The sequence below is a fragment of the Lithobates pipiens genome, unplaced genomic scaffold (genome assembly GCF_037356315.1).
Source record: "Lithobates pipiens isolate NorthernLeopardFrog02 unplaced genomic scaffold, aLitPip1_a1.2 Scaffold_30, whole genome shotgun sequence".
NCBI classification, from domain to species: domain Eukaryota; kingdom Metazoa; phylum Chordata; class Amphibia; order Anura; family Ranidae; genus Lithobates; species Lithobates pipiens.
The window spans coordinates 1,581,399-1,596,699 of NW_027507791.1; positions in this window are offsets into that span (position 1 = coordinate 1,581,399).

Genomic DNA, 15,301 nt, shown 5'->3' on the forward strand with positions numbered 1-15,301 from the left:
ACTAAACTCCTATGTGATGAATGTGGACTGTGATGGAGAACCAGGTCTTGTCTGACATCAATACACGACCCCACAAATATGCACAGACATGCTCCAAAATCTTATGGAAAGCCTTCTCAGGAGAGTGGATGTTGTTATAGCCCGAAGGGGTAGGCCAGCACGATATTAATGCCTATGGTTTTGGAATGGAATGTCCAACAAGGTTATATAGGTATGATGGTCAGGTGTTCACACGCTTTTGCCCATACAATGTACATACTTGACATGGTAATGTTTATGTTTTGAACAATTCTTTTCCGAGAATAAGAAAAATGAAATAGGAGAACTGTTATTGCTGACGTTAAGAGGAATTTTGACACTTTTCCTTACTTTAGTGTTAATGACCAGGAACAAGCACAGAGCCAGGAAAGTCTTGTCCCAAGTCAATAACTCACAAAGACGTAACGTGTAAGAACAGTGACCCCAGATTATACATGTTTAAACAAGTTGGCAATAAATACCCCCGTGTTTCTATCTTTGCAGTGCCCTTTAAAGTAGCATTAGATATATTTATATATTTATACATAGATATACAGTATATTATTATTAATTTACAATCTTACAGACTGATGAAGGAGACGGAGGAATTGCTTCCTCCTAACTACAGCAGGCTGATACTGATAACATCAACTTAGCTGAGGCACAGTCACTTGCCTGGATGTTATGGGCTGCTTTTTATCCAATTGCCACCCATGCTATAGCCAAAAGATGGCTTACTTTGTCAGGTGGACATCCACGGACGTCCTCCCGTGATCACGCTGCCTGCAGACCTGCAGACTCAGCTGATCACAGATTGGGATAAAGGACCTATGACAGCAGCCCTTTACCACCTGATCAGCTGTGCCCAATGACAGCTGATCACGGATGTAAACACAAGCTGCTTATTGGCTTTTCTTTTTTCACACTAACAGCGTGAGGAGAGAAGGAGAAAGCTGATAACTGGCTTGTGTTAAAGGGACATTCCCACCAGTGCTGTCAATCAGTGCTCATCAGTGCCACCTATAGGTGCTCATTATTGCTGCCAATCAGTGCCTATCAGTGTCACCTATCAGTGCTCATCAGTACCACCTACCAGTGCCTATCAGTGCTCATCAGTGCTGCCTATCAGTGCCTATCAGTGTCACCTATCAGTACCCATCAGTGCCACCTATCATTGCCCATCAGTGCAGCCTCATCAGTGCCTCATCATCAGTGCCATTCAGTGCCACCTATCAGTGTCCATTAGTGCAGCCTCATCAATGCCCATCAGTGCAGCCTATCAGTGCCCATCAGTGCCACCCATCAGTGTCCATCAGTGCTGCCTCATCATTGCCCATCGGTGCAGCCTATCATTGCCCATCAGTGCAGCCTCATCAGCACACATCAGTGGAGGAGAGAAGTTACCTGTTTGCAAAATTTTATAACAAACTATGAAAAAAAATGTTTTCAACATTTTTGGTCTTTTTTTCCATTATTTAGAAAAAAAAAAAAAAACCCAGTGGCAATTAAATGCCACCAAAAGAAAGTTCTACTTGTGTGAAAAAATAAATAAAATTCAAATGGGTCCAGTGTAGCATGACCGCGCAATTATCATTAAAAATGTGACAGCACTGAAAGCTGAAAATTTGCCTGGTCAGGAAGGGGGTAAAAGTGCCCTCTAGGCAAGTGGTTAATGACGAAACCTACAAAAATAGTAAATAATACTTTGGCTGTATATTGTAATAAGCTGGGAATTTCTGCATGTGGACTCATAAAGTTACTGAAAGGTCAACTTTAAACCAAGTAATGTTAATGAGGAATAATTCTCTTCTGTAAAATTATCCAAAGCATTCAAATCTTAAGTGTTTTCTTTGTGTGTTTTTTTTTTTTTTTTTTATAGTTTACATGGTTTACCTGTTGTGCCTGATGGAAATCATCCATCTAAACAGACTTGTTTATATTAATTTATTTACTACATAAATTAGATTTGTTATTTATGCTGCTTCATGGGGCATATGTTGATCATAATGTATCAGTAACAGCAATATTAACAGCACTTTACCGGCTTCTTATTAACTCAGATTAGGATAAAAAAAAGAAAAAAATTCCCCAAAGCAAAATAGAAAAATGATTACCACTCTTTTTTTTCCCATCCTTAGCAAATGAATAGTCATAACAGTGATCGAATCACATAATCCCTTTAAGACAAACTGAAAATTGATTGCAAAAAAAAAAAAAGAGCGCAGACCTAGAAAATTTACTCTTTAAGTAAGGTATCAAAGGGAGGCCTGAAGACATAATTTGTTTCCAATACACTTGCTTGCTAGAACAAAATAAATTGATTTGTAAGCTGACTTTTCTGAACTTTGAGATATATACAGTAACTAAAAACTGCAAACTTGACAGCAGATGTCATGTTATTTTACAGCTTGAAAAAAATGCTGACTTTTTTTGTGTATTTTTTTTTTTTTTTAGTAAGTCAACGGTCAGTAGCAAAAGTTTAGTAGGATAGAAAAATAATAATGAGGCTGCCAAGTTAACATGGTTTTTAGCATTAGGAAAAAATCTATTGATCTTGCGTCAGTTTTATTAAATTATTTTTTTTAGTGTACACATTGTTATACTGCTGTCATATTTAGTTTTTTACTATCTATAGAAAATATTTCTTTAAAAAAATAGACATTAAGTCCCCTTTCACACTGGGGTGGTGCGGGCATTAGCGGTAAAGTGGCACTAGTCTTAATGGTGCTTTACTGCTGTTATAGCGGGGAGGAGGGGCGCTTTTATGCCCTGCTAGCGGCCAAAGAAAGGGTTAATAGGGCGGGTGTTTTGGCGCTGCCAAATCGCTTTGCATTGATTTTAATGGGCAGCTGCCCCAAACCAAAGATGCTGCTTGCAGGACTTTTATTCCCGTCCTGTAAGCGCACTCTGGCTTTCACACTGGGGATGCTTAAGAGGTGCTTTTCAGGTGCTTTACAGATGCTGTTTTTAGCCTGAAAAGTGCCCCAGTGTCAAAGGGGTCTTAAAGCAAGGTGCACTGATGAACACAATCATTTTGGGATTCCTAAAGAAAGAACACAACATATCCTGTTTGCATTTAGACTCTCTCTCTTTTTTCGACTTTGTAATTGAAATTAAATTTTTAAACATAGCAGGCAGGAAGTGAAAGTAAAGGCTATAAGTCACTCCACTGACTTATCACATTGTGTGCATACATCTATGCTAGAGCTATTAAGCTTGGTACATAGTTAGTCTGGTTGAAAAAAAGACCATGTATTTCAACCAATAAAAAAATAAATGTAGAATCCTATATACACAATCCTATATCCAGAGTTGTTTCAGAGGAAGGCAGAAAAACCCCAGCAAAGCACGATCCAAAATTGGGTTTTCCCTTGATCAACTTTACCTATAAATGTTGATATCCAGGTATATTATGTACATTCAGGAAAGAATCCAGACCTTTTATCTACTGAGCTGGCCAGAACCACCTCTAGAGGGAGTCTATTCCACATTTTCACAGCTCTGAAGAAACCTTTCAGTTATTGGAGATTAAACCTCCTTTCCTCCAAAAGTGAAGAGTGCCCCCCTTGTCCTCTGTGATGACCTTAAAGTGAATAACTCAACACTAAGTTCACTATATGAACCCCTTATGTATTTGTATATGGTGATGATACCCCCCCCCCCCCCCCAACCTCCTCTTCTCAATTGAGAATAAATTCAGTTCCTCTAATCTTTCCTCATAGCTGAGCACCTCCATGGGATGAATTAGAGCAGAGATCGCAAGCCAGGCCTTCTTGCCCAACATCAGTGCCTGATTTCACAAACATGCTTCTGGAAGAATGGTCAAACAGAGACACACTCCTAAACCTTGTGGACGGCCTTCCCAGAAGAGTTGAAGCTGTTATAGCTGCAAAGGGTGGGCCAACTTTATATTGAACCCTATGGACTAAGACTGAAATGCCATTAACGTTTATGTGCGTGTAAAGACAGGCGTCAATACTTTTGGTAATATAGTGTATCTTGTACTCCTTAAACTGATTTTGGTCTGACGCCTCTTTCTGTATTTCTATGGTTTGAGTTACTGTTGTGTACCTATCAAGAAAAGACTTGCTGTGTTGAAGCCGCCTTGCCAGAGCTATTGAGCTACTGATGATGTCAAAAGTCTGATACACACTAGAAGATTTCTTCAACCCAGCAGGCTGAACAGAAAAAATAAAAAAAAATAAAAGGAGAGATCGCTGTTCTTACACAAGCAATGTTAGTGTGGCAATCTCCCCATTGTGTCTTGGTGTTATGACAGGGGGACTGCCCTTGCCAGGATACACTAATCTACACTGGCAGCCATTGGCTTTCAGCACTGACCAGATGAGGAATGATGACTTTCCAGCATGCCCATTCAACAGATGCTGGTCATGAGACTGGCTTCTGTAGAACAGACAGATGCACACACTGGCTTAAAGTCATCCAGTTCCTGAGGAACTGGCCGATTTCAGCCAATTGTTGGCCCGTGTGTACAAGGCTTAAAGTAGAAGTCCACCCTAAAACTAAAATCACTGCATCTATAGACATCCACGATCTAACACTAACTTATCTAGCCCTGTAAAGAAAAAAATCAGTATACATACCTTTTTTGGAGGTCCAGTGGCGGAAGCTCTGCAGAGGGCCCAGCCAACAACGGTTGTGAAATGAATGGGGAGTGACATCACCCATAGACTTACTATGGGGCTTCCATTGCGGGATGTGTCCTCTGAACCCACTTCCACCGTGAAGCCATGGATGACAGCTCAACGTGGGATCGGGTCGGTTCAGCTTCAAAAAAGGTATGTATACTGATATTTTCTTTACAGGGCTAGATAGGTTAGTGTTAGATAGTGGATGTCTGTAGATGCAGGGGTTTTAGTTTTAGGGTGCACTTCTACTTTAAGTACTTATTTGAGTATGCTGTTTTTTTCCTATCTATCCATGGCCGTGCCGAACCCAGTATTCAGGCATCCGGTGGGTTTTCCCTCGATCAACTTTACCTATAAATGTTAGTATCCAGGTATATTATGTACATTCTGGAAAGAATCCAGACCTTTTTTAAAGCAATCTACTGAGCTGGCCAGAACCACCTCTAGAGGGAGTCTATTTCACATTTTCACAGCTCTGAAGAAACCTTTCAGTTATTGGAGATTAAACCTCCTTTCAGGCATCCGGTGCCTGAATTACAGCAGTGGGGGTGTATTTTTGAAGAATCTTTTTAGAGCCATAGGCTCTAAAAAAGGTAAGCTTGAAGCGCAAAGCATTGCGCTTGGAGTCCACCCTGGTGTGTTACAAAAGCGAATGACTATTCACTTTTCTAACACTGAACCTTCTCTCCTCCAATCAGGAAGCGCGGGTCTGTTACCCATTACCTGATTGGCTGAAAGGACAGAAGCTGCTATTGGATGCCTATCATTAGGAGGGGAGAAGAAGCATGGAGGATACAGCTCGCTGCTGTCTGACCCGCTGCAAGGTCCTACAGCTCGCCGCTGTCACCCACTGCCTGACCCACTGCCTGACCCACAGAGATAGGGTAAGTGCCGGTCAGACGGCGAGCAGGAAGGGGGGTCACAGTGGCAGCATTTGATGGGCACAGTGGCAGCATTTGATGGGGCGCAGTGGTAGCATTCGATGGGGCACAGTGGCAGCATTTGATGGAGCACAGTGGTAGCATTTGATGGGGCACAGTGGCAGCATCTGATGGGCACAGTGGCAGCATTTGATGGGGCACAGTGGCTGTAATTGATGGGCACAGTGGCAGCATTTGATGACACAGTGGCAGCATTTGATGAGCACAGTGGGAGCATTTGATGGGGCCACAGTGGGTGATGCAATTGATGGAACAGTGGTAGCATCTGATGACACAGTGGCAGCATTTGATGGGCACAGTGGCAGCATTTGATGGCTCAGTGGCAGCATTTGATGGGAACAGTTGCGGCATTTGATGGGCACAGTGGCTACAATTGATGGCACAGTGGCTGCATTTTATGTGCATAGTGGCTGCAATTGATGGCACAGTGGCTGCATTTGATAGGCACAGATGCTACATTTGATGGCCACAGTGGCTACATTTGATGGCCACAGTTTCTGCAGTTTATGGCACAGTGGCTGCATTTAATGGGCACAATGGCTGCTATTGATGGCACGGTGGCTGCTATTAATGGCACAGAGGCTGCATTTGATGGGCACAGTAGCTGTAATTGATGGCACATTGGCTGTATTTGATGGGCACAACGAGGCTGCAATTGATGTTTTTTTCCAGTATTTTACAGAATTTTTCAGTTTGTTTGCGCCCCCCTCCCCCCCAAAAAAATTTTTTGAAGCACCAGCAACCACTGTTAAGAATATTAGGGTAAGCAAGTGAACAGTAGCCAACTGCAGGCTCAAACTATAAAGAGGTAACAATATTTAGGGAACGTTCTGGTCCTAGATAGGATTAACTATCTATGAACAGTTTTCTTGCTATTAATTTGTGACTATACACTGCCAAGCTGTACTGGAAGATTGCTGAAGTTCTTTTAAACTCACAAGGATACTAATGAATATAAAAAGCTATTCTTGGCTATAAGTGAAAGCAATCCTTGAGCTACTAATGATGTTCGGGATACAACAACTATGCTAAAGTCAGCAAGTTCTCTTGATTTATCTTAATATGCGTTCTTGTTCTGTATAATCCTATGCAAAATAAGCACACACAGCTCCATTGGGGGTCAGTATGATTGTGCTTCCTAAAGTCTGTGCTTTGTAACTTCCCATTTCTCGTCTTACTTTACCACCAAATCATGTTTAAAATTCCAATGCAGGTTTGACTATTCTTGGGAGCTGTGGGAAACTTTTTTGTATTGGCATTTTTTCTGCATCTGGTCTTGTATGTGTAAATGGCAAGAAGGACCAGGATGACTGAATTATAGACAAAATGGATTGAGGTGGCCTGGTGCAGTACAGCAATGTCTGGATGAGGCTGTGCTTCCTGTATAATTCCCGTTAGTCCTCAGACCTGGCGACCATCCACACAGCTTAATCCCAATATCACTGCTCTTTGCAGTCTTTGGGAAAGACTCCTTTCCCTTCTCTATTGACGTTCCATAATCCATATACTGACCCAAATGGATATTGAACGGACTGTCATGAGTGATGTTCACGTATTTAATAAAGATATACAAGTAGTGTAACACTTTATTTACACCACATATAATAATTTTTCATTACCATTGTTGACTGTGTATTTAGGAGCTACTGGCATTGCATGGACTTTCCAGAATTAGCACACATCCCCATTTGTCCGCAGTCAATGGCCTGGCCCCAATGACCCACTGTTTGGGCACCGGTCTGGACGCCCCTCGTTGACATTTAGAAGACAATTGCAACCGATATCTTAATTCAGGTTCAGGGGCGGACTGACCATTCGGTCACTCGGTCACGGACCGAGGGCTCGGCCACTAGGGGGCCCCATCAGGGTTGTCAGCCATAATAAAAACCAGGGACAGTATGTAAAAAATCTGTGTTTTTTTTACTTCTGTCCCTGAAATGTCCCTTACCGACATACTTTTAATGTAAAAATCCCGAGATTGTAGTTGCCCCGCCTCTCCACTGCCTCCTCAGCCAATGGGAAAACAGTGTACCCGCCCCCTTCTTCAGCGCGGCTTATTCGAGATATGAGCAGGAGATGCCGACAGCTGGAGGAGAGAAGAAGAAGAAGGAGGGGGAGGGCACAGCCTGCAGCCTGATAGAAGGTAAGCAACTGAGCTGAATATATTATTATGAGTGGTTTACCCTTGTCAGCAAGGGGGAGGGGGGAGGCTGTGTTTGCTCAAGCAGAGCTCTTCCTGTCTCTGAAGCAGTTAGATCGTTTGTCTGAGGAGAAGTGAACTGCTTCTGGAGGATGTGCTGAATGTCCCCCCCCCCCCCCCCCCCCATCTGTGCTACACCTCCCTACTCATTACCTGCTTACCATTCCTGTGTCTGTGAGCTGCTGGGGTACTACAAGTCCCAGCATGCCAGGAGATGGAGGCAGCAGTGTGTTCCATCAGACTTTTTATAGTGTGTGTATATACTGTGTGTATATATACTGTGCAGGCATGTGTCTGTGTCTATAGTGTGTGTGTGTATCTATATATACTGTGTGTATATATATATATATATATAGATATATATATATATATATATATATATATATATATATATATATATCTATATATATATATATATATATATATATATATATATATATATATATATATATATAGTGTGTGTGTGTATATATATATATACTGTGCACTTGTGTGTGTATATATTGTGCAGGCATGTGTCTGTGTCTATACTGTGTGCGTGTGTGTGTATACTGTGCACTAGTGTGTGTGTGTGTGTGTGTCTGTAAGTATACTGTGTCTGTGTGTTACTGTGCATGCGTGTAGGTATACTGTGCATGCATGTGTTTGTGTATATACTGTGCATCTGTGTGTACTGTGCATGCGTGTGTGTATACTGTATGATCCATGTGTGCTCACTGCCGCTCAACAGAATTTGATCCAACAATCCTGTGCCCGTGAAAAATGCCCTTGTTGCCATTCGGAGCCATCTGATTGGTGCACTGCTGAGCTCAACCTCGGATCAGGCAGCAAGGCAGGTGTGGGTGCACACCTGTGCAGTGATAACATGGTGCACAGCTTTTATTCATATGCCCCACTGCCCGATCTGAGGCCAACCACTGCAGTTCACTATTCCGCTGACTCTACGACAGCACATGTGCAGTTCAGAGCCTGCAACATGTGGCTTTATTTTTTTTTTTAAAGGCCTTGCCCACCAGCTGCCTACCTCACCAAGCACCAAGGTGCAAAGGTGTGTGTGTGTGTGTGTGTGTGTGTGTGTGTGTGTGTGTGTGTGTGTGGGGATATTCATGGAAGGTGGCATGACCAGGGTGGTCTAAAGGTCCCTTTTTTACCTGTTACCCATTCCACTCCAACCTCCACCCCATTATCAACCCATAAAGTAAGAGACCACACCTTGCTTTGGAGTAAAATGGCCATAACAGCCTTTATTACGATACTCAAATACTCCAATCAAATTATATATAAATATATCTATATCTATATATAAATAACCAAACAGTATAAATATAACCATAAATATAACCATCCATATAACCATAACCCACAACTGGTAACGAATAGCATATCGCTAACATGGCCGGTCTGGTGATCTCTGACGGTGACCCATAACTTTACCAACCAACTTTACCAACCAACCAATCACTGCGGTACCCACTTGTAACTTTTCCAGGCCTCCAGCTGTGACCGCTCGGAGACAACCTCCGCAGTGACAACCATAACGGTATTCCCTCCAACGTTCAGGAATACACCGGAGGGACCCATCCTAGCAATGGGCCCCCCACCCCATATCAGATGACTTCTGATTTACCGCCAACCGTCAAAGACCACCAGACACAACCGCCAACATCCAATGCCTTCTGCACAGCTGTCATGACATCCGATACCGCCACCTGAAAAAGAAGAAAAGAAAACAACACCGGCAAATCCCAACAACCGAAACATAGGGCGGGAGGGTGGGAAAAACTGCCTCCTCTCTCTGTCCCCTCCGTCGAACTGGACTTTGCTCCGCCCACTCCCCCTCTTATAGGGCTCCTCCCCTGTCCCCACACTCACCACCAGCTCCTCCCCCTAAGGCTAATCCCCTTGCAGCTTAACCCTTTAGTTCCCTTAAACATCCCTGTCATGCCCGGCCCTCCATTACTTCCCTCCTAGTCCATTCACTCCGGGCCTCACTTGACCAGGGTGGTCTAAAGGTCCCTTTTTTACCTGTTACCCATTCCACTCCAACCTCCACCCCATTATCAACCCATAAAGTAAGAGACCACACCTTGCTTTGGAGTAAAATGGCCATAACAGCCTTTATTACGATACTCAAATACTCCAATCAAATTATATATAAATATATCTATATCTATATATAAATAACCAAACAGTATAAATATAACCATAAATATAACCATCCATATAACCATAACCCACAACTGGTAACGAATAGCATATCGCTAACATGGCCGGTCTGGTGATCTCTGACGGTGACCCATAACTTTACCAACCAACTTTACCAACCAACCAATCACTGCGGTACCCACTTGTAACTTTTCCAGGCCTCCAGCTGTGACCGCTCGGAGACAACCTCCGCAGTGACAACCATAACGGTATTCCCTCCAACGTTCAGGAATACACCGGAGGGACCCATCCTAGCAATGGGCCCCCCACCCCATATCAGATGACTTCTGATTTACCGCCAACCGTCAAAGACCACCAGACACAACCGCCACAGCCCAAAAGGGTGACTCCCTTACCCTTGAGGGCCACCCCACACCCCCGAGGCCATGTGGATATCCCCCTGCAACCCCAATGACCACAAGTCAATCCCCCCATCCGACACGTGAACCCCATCCCGTCTCAGGTACATGCCCACATAACCTTCCAGTTCGCAGTGGCGAACCACGATCCCACCCTGTTGGGCCACAAACCTCCCCACCACCTTATTGACCCCCATAAGGGTCCTGTGGCTGCTCGCCACCGAACGAGCCCAGCGCCAGGCCGTCCTCGCCACAGTGCCCGACCACACCAGTACAGTACCCGGCAAACGGAAGCTCAGCCGCCTGAAACCGGACTTGCAGTCCGCAATCAAATCCCAAACCCTCCGTACCCCCAGGGCGTTCCCCCCCGCATGGATTACCAGCACCGCCGGGGGACCGTCCCGAGACACACGTCTCAATCTCCTCCATCAACCGTCCCCCCCGCATTCCAGGGATACCCAACCACTGCAAGCATGCCTCCCTCCGGGAAATCCCAAGTTGCCTGCCCTCGGGCCGTTGACCATCTCACCAGGCCCCCCAACACACGTAGGAGTGCCCCCCGATCCAGACGAGGCGAGCCGGACCTCCATCCGAAAAGAAAAATCAACAGCGTAAACAGCCGCCACCCAGTAACACGGCATCCACCCCGACAAGACAACAACCACGCCAGCCCCCCCAAACCCAGAGGAAGCCCAAAAGATTAGTGCCGGCGTGCAACCCTAAGAACATAATGACTGCTCGTTACGTTTGTATTATTCCTGCGTCATGTAAAGTTATGTTTTTTTTTTTTTTTTTTTTTTTTTTTTTTATATATGACCATCAAACCACCAACTGTGGCCTAACATAAGAACGAAAACGCCGAGACTCCCCTCTCCCTATCCGGCGCTCTGCCGCCTCCCCCAAACCGCACCGGGCCGCCTCCGTGGTGGCCCCTATCCGGAACGAATGGGACGCAAATCCCTCGCAACCAACTCCACCACCCGCAAGCACTTCCGAAACACCGAAACAAATTGGTACTTAGACAAAAAGGACCCACCCGCATGCCACCGGAAAGGGCCCTCCCCCCCCCCCGTCACACCGCCCGAAAAACCCGTACTGCCGCCACCGGGCACACACTGGAACCCGGCAATGCAACAGGGACACCAGAACCCCCGAGCCCAGCCGATCCCTTTTGGACCTGCGGAGCCAGAGCCCCACCCGATCAACTGCAACTCGAACCTTCCCAGCCAACCAACCCCCTGCCACCTTCTTGAACGGGCCAACCAACTCCCCAAGCCTAAATGCCCCATAGACGGCCAAAGAAAACGCCGCTTTGAACAGCCGCGTCACATATTCCAAAGAGCACACCCGCTCCAGCTGAGCACAGATCGCCTGCAAGATGGCAAACGTAACCTGCCTCCGCGTATCCCTCGTCCCGTGTCGCCTCCCACAACCCTTCAGCGCCGGACGAACCCAAAAATCCTAAGTCCAGGCCACCACCCGCAACAGCTCAAACAAAAACGTCAAAACCGCCATATTCCGACCGAGCGCAGAAACCGACACCCCCCGCTCCATATTCCGGGCCACAAAATAAAGCACCAACAACCGCAATCGGAGCCTCGATCACGTACCCCAGCCTCCCGAACCGGACCAGACCTTGCAGACCAACCGTGGAATAGGCCGCCCAGGTTGGCGCACTCACAGACTGCCGGATCCATCCGGCGGCGACTCCAATGGCAACCCCCGGCGGCGACTCCAATGGCAACCCCCCAAATCCACTCCGGGCAACGGGCCCCTTCCGCTTCCGCGCCCGGAGCCAGCTCCCTGAACCTGTCCCACTGAAAAACGAGACGGAGTCAGCCCACTCGAGGTCCACACCCGGTAAGTACACAGCGTAAGCAAAAAACCTTCAACTGTAACCAACCAAGGACCAGCTGCCGCATCAACCGTCTCACTGGAGGGGATGAAGCCGACACCCGGTTCACCACCTGCACAACCCCCATGATGTCGCAATGAATGCGCAACTACAGATTCTCACACTCCACCCCCCACAGTTCCAAAGCCAACACCACCGGACACAGTTCCAACCGAACCAGATTGCCCAAAAACCCCGCCGTTCCCCAAGCCACCGGCCACGTCTCCGCGCACCACATGCCCCTGAAAAACGCCCCGTATCCCGTACAACCGGCCGCGGCCGTGACCAAAGCCCAGTCAAAATTGCCGACCGGGCCCGCCCCCACCTGGCCTTCCCATTGTCCGAGCCCAAAAAACCCGTGCCAAACCCGCAAATCCACCCGGTGCTCCCTCCCCAACCGCACAAAATGGGTGGGAACGCTGACGCCCGCTGTAGCTGCCGACAGCCGCCGGCAGAAAAAACCTTCCTACGGGACTGACCCTACGTGCGAAGTGCAGCTGACCCCAGAGCGACTGTAACATCAACCACTGTACCTTGCGCCGACCCCGAATATCCTTAACTACCCGCCGAAGCTCCACACCTCGTCCTCCGGCAGCCGACACTCCATCCCCCGGGAGTCGATCACGATCCCCAGGAAACTCAGTTCCGACGTCGGTCCCACCCTCTGATCGTCAGCCCAGGGAACCCCAAACCTGCCCGCGATGTGCTGCAACGTAGACAGAAAATCGCACACACAGCGGAGGCAGGCGGGCCCACACACAGGGAGTCAGCCCAAATAGTGGACAACCGACTCCAGACCCGAAGCGTCCCTCACCACCCATGCCCAAAAAGGAGCTAAACGGCACACAGTACGCACACGAGGTCGAGCAACCCATCAATAGGCACATAGCCACGAAATACTTGTCACGCCAGTGGCACCCCAGCAGCCGAAAGCCATCCGGATGAACCGGAAGCAGCCGGAACGCCGATTCCACCTCGGTCTCGGCCATCAGCGCCCCCCGGCCCGAACGCCGCACCCCCCGTACCGCAGCGTCAAACAAAGCGTAGGACACCGTGCCCACCTCAGGGTCACTGAAATCACGCACGGAGCCCCCGATAGGAAAAAGGTGAGGAATAAGCCGAAACTGCCCTGGCTCCTTCTTGAGGACCACCCCCAACGGGGAAACCACCAAGGCGGGCCACGGCTTATCCCCAAACGCCCCCCCCCCCATGCGCCCCCACGCCACCTCCTTCCGCGGCTTGTCATCCACCACCCACGGATGTTCCACTGGGGACTACAAGTTTTCCGCAACCCGCGGCACCTCAGGCAGCGAACACGGAACTTGCTGCCCCATCCGGCAGCACCGGGACCACATGTGAGTCCCGCCGCAACCGGACCACCCGTGCTTGAACGTGCACGCTCCTCCGAACCTGCAGGCCCCCACGGTGTACCGCCAGCAAACCCCCCCCCCACTTTGTTCCGGCCGGCAGCCCCAAGGTAAGCGCACTCCTGGCCCCCACCGAAGAAACTGAGATGGGGGCCCCCGCCAACGACATAAGCCGCATCCAGAGGCTGATGTCCTTGTGGGCCCAGCGCAATTCCGACCGCACCGCCATGCGCTGCCGGAACTGCTCATCGTACCGGAGCCACGCCCCCCCCATAAACCCGACGGGCCTCCCCGATCGCCGCCATATAACAGAAAAAGCGCCAAGCAATGCTCGGGGCTCTTCCCTCCAATGACGCCAGCCAAAATGGCAAGCGCCTGGCGCCAATTGGAAAAGTACCACCGCTTCCCCCAGCGGCCCCCCGAAGCATACATACCCCGCACACCGCGCCGCGTCGGCCAACCGAACCATGTCCGACCGCGCCACCGAATCTTGTTTGCCCGCGTAAACCCCCGATGCCCCGCCCCCCCCCCTGTAGACGGCACCAAAGGTGCCCCCGGCGCCGTACACCCCGGGGTATCTGAGGCCACCCCGAGGCCCCCCGCCGGGGGAGCCACCCATGGGGCCGCCACCGACGGCTAGGCCCGCCCCCCGTCGAAACGCCCCGCCAAGGCCCGCAACCGCCCCCGTCCCGCCGATTCCGCACCCGCACCTCCGGGCACCGCCGCCGCAGGAACCCCCCCACCCCGCGTCCCAAACCCCAGGCGTCACTGGCCCCCCCGCGCACACCCGCACCACCCCCCAACGAACCCTGCCCCATGCCCGCCAGCACCACTCCCCGCAAACCCTGCAATGCATGCGACACGGACAACGCATCAGGGGACTCACCTGGCGGCCCAGGGACGCTCCTCATGCCGGACCGGCGACCGCACCACCTGGACCAGGCAGTCCGTCAGCATCCGCGACCTCCCCTCCTGACCGATCATCCGGACCCCAGGTAGCTGGGGTGCAAGCCCCCCGGGGGAAGAGACCCCGGAGGCCGACGTCGCAGCCCGCAGGGGTGCAGCCACGCTCCTGGCTGATCCCCCCTCGGCAGCCTGGTGATGAGAACCAGCCCTGCCAGCCCCTGGAACGGCAGACCCCCGGGCGCTCACCGATCCCCGCCGTGTAGAGCAAACCGCAGGCGATCCGCGAACCTGCACAAGCCGGACAACATCCCCCCTGCTCGGAGCCCCCGGGTCCCCAGCAGAGCCATCCCGAGCCGTCCCCATACCCCCACAGCATGGCGCCCAGCAACAGACTCCACACCGCCCCCCCTGCAGGCAAGATGGCCGCCCGCCGACCGCGTGACCCACCCCCCCCCCCCCCGGGCCGCAGCGAGAGGGCCGCACAGCTCCCCCCAACCTGCACAGGCCGGACGACAGCCCCCCCGTTCGGAGCCCCCGGGTCCCCAGCAGAGCCATCCCGAGCCGTCCCCATACCCCCACAGCATGGCGCCCAGCAACAGCCTCCACACCGCCCCCCCTGCAGGCAAGATGGCCGCCCGCCGACCGCGTGACCCACCCCCCCCCCCCCGGGCCGCAGCGAGAGGGCCGCACAGCTCCCCCCAAAGTCCCCTGTGTCCGCTCCGCGGGAGTAAACGAACGATCCTCCCCAGGGCAGCGCACAAC